The sequence below is a fragment of the Tupaia chinensis genome, unplaced genomic scaffold, assembly GCF_000334495.1.
Source record: "Tupaia chinensis unplaced genomic scaffold, TupChi_1.0 Scaffold138500_1, whole genome shotgun sequence".
NCBI lineage: Eukaryota > Metazoa > Chordata > Mammalia > Scandentia > Tupaiidae > Tupaia > Tupaia belangeri.
This window is the reverse complement of record NW_006198396.1, coordinates 136,040-143,694: the sequence shown is the minus strand read 5'-3', so window position 1 is coordinate 143,694 and position 7,655 is coordinate 136,040.

Here is a 7,655-nt window from a genome sequence, read left to right as displayed (position 1 = left end):
CATTCTGACAGGGGTTAGGTGGTATCTCATTGTGGTTTTTATCTGCATCTCCCTTATAATGAGGGATGTTGAGCATTTTCTCATATGCTTTTTCTCTGTTCGTTTGTTTTCCTTAGAGAGATTTTTGTTCAGCTCATTTTCCCATCTTTTAATTGGGTTAATCTTTTTTTTTTTTTTTGCATAAGGCACTTCAGTTCCCTATGTATTCTGGTTATCAGTCCCTTGTCTGAGGCATATTTAACAAAAATATTTTCCCATTCTGAGGGGGACAATATATATATTTTTTAAGGTTTTGGCCAAGGGCTTGTTTGTTTGCTGGAGAGAGACAGAAAGACAGTGAAAGGGGAAGTGAGAAATCACCTCCTGGGGGAGATGACCACTCCACAATCCCTTCTCCTCAATTCTCTTCTGGGGACTTTGGGCACACATGTACATGCAGCCAGCATGACTGTCAAGCCATCAGGTCTGGGTCTTGAACCACAGTCAGCCATGTGGGAGTCTACCACCCCAACCACCACACCACCCACTTCATTCAGGACAATTCTTTTGAAAGGCAATTTGGCAATATATAGCAAAAGTCATGGGGAAAACATGCCCTCTTATATAATAATTCTGCTCCAAGAAACCTGTCATTAATGTAATCATTCAAAAGAAAGAAACTATGTGTGAAAATATTTTATAATACCATTATGTATATTCTCAAAAACAAAAACTTGCAATAACCAGTATCCAATCAAAATTAGAGTAGTTAATGAATTAAGACACATAGATTGAATGGAATATTGTGTAGGCAATAAAAATCATAACTCTGAGAATTGCAATAAACATAGAAAAGCCCAAACACAGTAACATTGAGACAAAAATAGGACACACAACTGTAAAGTAGACATATTCACTCTATAAAATTCTATAAAATGTATAAAACTCTATACAAATGTATCTCCAGATACAAATTATGAAACAGATACATGAAAACAATTGTGTTCAATGGTGGGATTAAAGAATGAAATAGCTCCTTCTTTTTTTTTTTTCATAAAGTACAGTAGCTAAAATAAGTTAAACATAAATTTAAATAAAACAAATAAGTGAAACACCTGTTACCTTAACATCTAGAAGCCTAATATTAGAATCTTTTCTCTCCCTAGGCTGAGCTTCTAGAGCTACCAGTTTCTGCCATCTGCTTCTAATCCTGGAGAAAAGAAGGGGAAAAGAGGAAAGAGGTATTGCTAAAGGAGAGGTACCCAAGAAAATGTGCCTGTGACATCCCAAAGACTTATTACTGCTGAATGTTTGCTTATTGTACTGAAGAAGTTGAGCATTCCAATAGACTAGGATTCCCTTGCCTCCACTTTTATTTAACAATGAAAGAAATTTCCTTTCAACAACTGTCAAAACAGGTATTTCTTTTCTGGAGAGCAGTTACTTTTTATTCACGTAAATGTTTATTTGGATAGATGGTACAATAATAATAATAAAGAACATTTGAAAGTCATAATGTCTATAATTCCATCACTTGAACAGTTTTCCTTTTTTGAATGTTACCTTTAATGGGTATAAATGATTTTTACATATTTACCATTATGGTATGCACATAAGTTTGAATTCTGTTTTCTCTTACTAATATATCATTAGTATACTTCATTTTTATAATCTTTGTAGTTATTTTAGTGACTATTTCATGCTGTGGATACGTCATCATTTACTAAGCCATGTGGTCATCCTAGGTGGATTCCAATTTTTTCCAACCTTCCATTTCATTCTGATGAAAAGGAAAGAAGCTCTTTTGAGGAGTATTGTCTAGTTGATTAAGAGAAAAGCCTTCCAACACTTTTTGAAAGCCTATATTTGGTATTCCGATGTCCTAGATAAGAGATTGTCCACTAAGATGACTCAGAGAAAGCGGCCAACATACAGGGAGAGTTCTGGCATTTGGAATAAAGCTGTTGTTGGGTTTTGCTCTGTTCTGTCTCTGGCTAGACAGAGGAAAATCCCTCACATGGGACAGATGAGGAGGAAAACATTAAACTTGCATTCCTAGGCTGGACAGAGCCTTATGTAGACCTCCATTCTTATGCCAGCTCTAGTTCTTTTGAAGAGTATTGTCTAGCTGATTAATATAAAAGATATGTAATTGTCACATCCCTCTTAACCTCAACTCCTCATCTGTAAGTGAGGAATTGGACTAGATAATGTTGGGGTCCTCTCTAATTCTAATTTAAACCTGAGTTACACATTGGTCTGCTCTACAATCTTGTTGACTTCATGTCTTTTTTTCCCCCTATGAGGCACTTGTACTTTCCAAAGAGTAATAGAGACAGAGGGAAAGATAAAGCACCACCCATAAGAAATGGTCACTCTCAATCCTTTCTCCATCTCTTCTTCTCAAATTTTGGGCATACATGCACACACACTTGGTATGTTTCTCAAGGTGCTAGGTCTGTGCTTTGAACTGTAGGATTGGCCATGTGAGATATGGATGCCTTAGCTAGCAGGTTGTGGAACTGGCCTTGACTTTCTGTCCTAACTAATCTAAGCTTCATGTCTCAAAGCCACTAATCTACCATTTGTCTCCCTCACACTCAAGAAATGACCTTTACTTTACTTTCTACTTGACTCAAGTCATCTTCAAGTAGCATGAACTACCTCAACTTCCTTCCTTACCCAGTCTCTTCTTTCTTATGACAGAGAAAGAAATTTGTCTCACTTCCAGGTTTTGATCAAACTCCTTTTGCTTCTGTAGAGACTATGCTCCATTAAATATAGCCTATCAGCATTTTCAGTTTCTTCCTTTCTTCTGATTCCTTTGTCTATACACATATTCAGATACATCTCATTCAAAATTCCATCCCTGGACCCAGCTATCACTTCAAGTTTTTATACTTCCCCTTCTTTTTGACATCAAGCTAAAAACTAGTCATCTATACACATAATCTCTGTTTCCTCTCCAAGGTCATCAATAGGAGTTTATTGCTACTTACTCCCTTAATTTATTGTCTTCTGCTAACTACTTCCTATGTTGTCTTTGGTGGGGCCTTTTCTCCTACTTTCAATTTGTAGACTACTCTGAAACATTGGCAAAGTCGTATATAAAATTATATGCACACTAGTCTTAAAATGTACATGAAAACATTAAGAGGAAGAAATACTTCAAAATGTTAAAATTGTTGAGTTGAGTGGTAAAAGTTATTTAGACATTCTTTCTGCTTTCCAAATTTTCTGTAATATGCTTATATTATTTAATAATTAAAAGTAGTTTCTAACAGCAAAATAAAAGAAATACGGGTGGTATCACAAATTCTACCATTGGTCCTTTCAGTTCTTTTTGCTGCCTCTCTTCCACTCTCATGACGTCATCTACTTCCATGCACTCATTCATACCCTCAATAACAGCAACTCTCATATCTATTTCTTTAGTTCCTGCTACTCTCTTGGATTTCCAGCTACCTGCTTGAAAGTAGCATCTAGAGATACATGCTACTATGTTAGATTCAACTCTTCTATCTGAGGCAGCACAGAACCTTAACAAATCCATAATATTGTCCATTTCTTCACTCTCCAAAGCTAACAGGTAAGTCTCTTTCACCCCAGGCCAAACCATCGTCCCTTAACTGAATAACTAACTGCAACAATTTTCAAATTGGTCTTTCCATTTTCTTCCTTGTTTTGCTTGTAAATCAGTGCATATAATCTGTTTAAAACATGGAGCAGACCATGGTATATCACTGCTGAGAATCCTCAGGTAACTTTCATATCAATCAGAATAAAATCCAAACCCTTACCATTTGTCTACACAGCACTACAGTCCCGACCACAGCTACATTTCCAAGCCCATCTTTCTCACTGATGATATTCTGTTTCAACTGGTTTCTGTCCTGATACCTCAACCCCACCTACTTTCTCTATTGCTTCAGAGCTATTGTACCTGCTGTTCCCCGTACCTGGACTGCCCTTAATTTTCCCCCATACCCTCACCCTCTCTACATGAAGACCTGTCAGTTGGTTATAACAACAACAATAACAACAAACTTAGACTAGGGGGCTTATAAACAATGAAAATTTACTTCTCATTGTCTTGAATGCTGGAAAGTCTAAGATTAAGGCACTGTAAGATTCAGTGTCTGATGTGAGAAATTCCTCATAGATGGTGACTGGCTGTATAGAAGGGCAAGCAGAAAGAGTAGACAGATCTCTGGAGACTTTTCATAAGGGTAGTAACCCCATTCATGAGGGCTCTACCCTCATACCTAGTCACCTCCCAAAGACCCTATGTCATTTTTTTTTACATTTTCTTTTTATTTCATTTTCTTTTATACATTCAATCACACTATTTAGCTTACAAAGTGAATATTTCAACATGTGAACATTTCTCTCTAGTCCAGTTGATAAAACTATAAAATTATCAACAGGTAATACATTTCTTTGTCCCATTAGTACTTTGCCTTTCTATTTTTCTTTTAAATGTCCTTCCTCAGACTCTACTCTTTCACACACAACTATATCTGGAATTTACGTCCATTTACTGTGTCTCTATATCCTTTAGTCAATCAGTTTCGGTCATAGAGTGCAGACACTTGGTATATATTAAGTGGGGACATACAATGTCTCTCCTTCATAGCGTGGCTTGCTTTACTCAGCAGTAAATCTTTCATATTCTTCCACTTTCTGTCAAAAGCCAGGATTTTGTTGTTTGTTATGGCTGAAGAGTATTCCATAGAATATATGTACCACAGTTTTTTAATCCATTCATCTTTTAATGGGCATTTGGGTTGGTTCCATGTCTTGGCAATTGTGAATAGTGCTGCAATAAACATCAATGTGCAAGCACTTTTCCAGTTAAGAATTCTTCTGTCTTTTGGGTAGATACCAAGGAGTGGAATTGCTGGATCATATGGTAGTTTTATTTGTAGATTTTTGAGGAATCTCCAAATTGTTCTCCACAGTGGCTGGACCAATTTACATTCCCACCAGCAGTGTAAGAGAGTTCCCCTTTCACCACAATCCCTCTGCCAGCACTTATTTTTTTGTCGTTATTGTTTTTTAATCTTAGTCATTCTGACTGGGGATAGGTGGTATCTCATTGTTGTTTTGATATGCATTTCCCTTACAATGAGGGATGTTGAGCATTTTTTCATATGCCTTTTGACTACTTGTATGTCATCTTTAGAGAGTGGTTTTTTTTCAACTCATTCTCCCATCTTTTGATATGGTTGATCATCTTTTTTCGGAACAGCTGCTTGAGTTCCTGGTGTATGCTGGTTATCAGTCCCTTATCTGACACATAGTTTACAAAAATATTTTCCCATTCTGAGGGTTGTCAATTCAAACTAATTACTGTGTCTTTTGTCATGCGGAAACTTCTTAGTCTGATGTAATCCCACTTGTCTATTTTGGGGATTATCCATTGTGCTTTTGGAGTCTTATTTAAGAAGTCTTTGCACACCCTAATGTCTCCCAGAGTTTCCCCAGTGTTTTCCAGAAGCAGTTTTATAGTTTGAGGTCTTAGATTTAGATCTTTGATCCACCTTGACTTGATTTTTGTCAGAGGTGAGAAGTAGGGGTTCATCTTTCTGCAGGTGGAGATACAGTTTTTCCAGCACCATTTGCTGAAGAGATTTTCTTTTCCCCTGGATTGACTGGTACCCCTTGTCAAAATCAATTGACTGTATGTTTGGGAATTCATTTCTGGAGACTCTATTCTGTTCCCTTGGTCCATATGTCTGTTTCTGTGCCTGTACCATGCTGTTTTGATTACCACAGCTTTGTAGCATATTTTTGGGTCAGGGAGTGAGATGCTGTCCACTCCACTCTTCCTGTGCAGTATTTCTTTGTCAATATGGGGTCTTTTATGATTCCAGAAAAATTTTATGATGGACTTTTCTAGATCTGTGAAGAATGTGTCTGGTACTTTGATTGGCATTGCATTAAATATGTAGATTAATTTGGGTAGAATTGCCATTTTGATTATACTAATTTCTTCCAATCCAGGAACATGGGATTTCCTTCCACTTTTTTGTGTAATTTTCAATTTCCTTTTTTAGTTTCTTGTAGTTTTTCTTGTGGAGGTTTTTAACATCTTTGGTTAGATTTATTCCTAAGTATCTTATACTTGCTAAAGGCCCTACTTCTAAACATTATTACACTGATCAAGTTTCATGAATTTTGAGGGGACACACTCAGACACAGAAGAGAATATGGAGTTTTTCTTCTTATCCTTCAACTCTTAGGCTTAGTATTCCTAGTATCACCTCCCTATTAAGGCTCTCCAGATCACTCTATGAAAAGAAGGCCCATTTATGTTGTCCTCTCTTAGAGGACCCTATTCATTTCCTTTGGAGCACTTATCAAAATTCATAATTTCAATGATTTGCTTGCTTTCTGGTTACTGTCAGTCTCTTTCACTGAACTGTTCCATGAGGATAGAAACAACTTTTATTTAGTCCCATAGCTTTATAACCCAGAGCCTGGAACAATGCTGGATATAGAGTAGGCTCTCAATAAATATATGTCACATGAGATTTCCCTGAATTTTGCTAAGTTTGTAAAATGTCGCAGATACTTTTACATAAAATATTTAATTCTTTTGGAGATGTTTTAAGTAGGAATTTAAAAAATTAAACTTTTGATTTTGAGACAATTGTAAAAAATAATATAGAGATCTCATTTGCCCTTCACCAGGCTATCCCCAGGGGTAATAACTTGCAAACTAACAGTACACTATCACAACCAGGATATTGACATTGATACAGCACAACCCACTGAATTTACTCATATTTTCCAGTTTTACCTCGACTCAACTCTGTGTATGTATTACATATGTATGTTCTTGTATCCACCACCATAGTTAAGTTACAGAACACTTCCATCAATGCAAGAATCTCTCATGTTTCTCCTTTGAAATAACACCTAGCATCTTCACATACACTTGCCCCAAATCCATCCCTAATGTCTGGCAACCACTAACTGATTCTCTCTTTTTAAGTTTTGTCATTTCAAGAACATGATATAAAAGTGGAGTCAGACAGTAGATAATCTTGTGGGACTATTTTTTCACTCAGCATAATTTCCTAGAGATGTAACAAAATTGTTGTGTACATTAATAGTTTGTTCCTTTTTATAACTAAGTAGTACTCCATGGTATGGATTGCCAAAATTTGTTTAATCATTAGCCTGTTTCAGGCTATCTGGGTTGTTTCCAGTTTTTTACTATTATCACTAAAACTGCTATGAACATTCATGTACAGGCTTTTGTGTGAATATTAAATTGCATTTATCTGGGATAAATGTTCAGGAGTCAATTGCTAAGCCATAGAGTAGTTGCATATTTACTTTTATAGTAAACTGTCAAATCTCACTGGAGAGAGACAGAGAAAGAGAAAGGTAGAGAGAGTGAATGCGATAGTACCCTCCCTCCAGAGGGGGTGATCATGCCACAATCTCTTCTCCACTCAGGATTTTAGGCATACATACATACACACCCAGCGTATTTTTCAACCTGCCAGGTCCAGGACTTGATCCATGTAGTCTAGCCATTTTGGATGAAGCTGCTTTAACTACACATCATGGGTTATCCTAACTTCATTCTTCTTCAAAGTTATTTTAGCTATTCTGTCCTTTTCATTTTCATATGAATTTAAGAATCAGCCAGCCATTTTTTT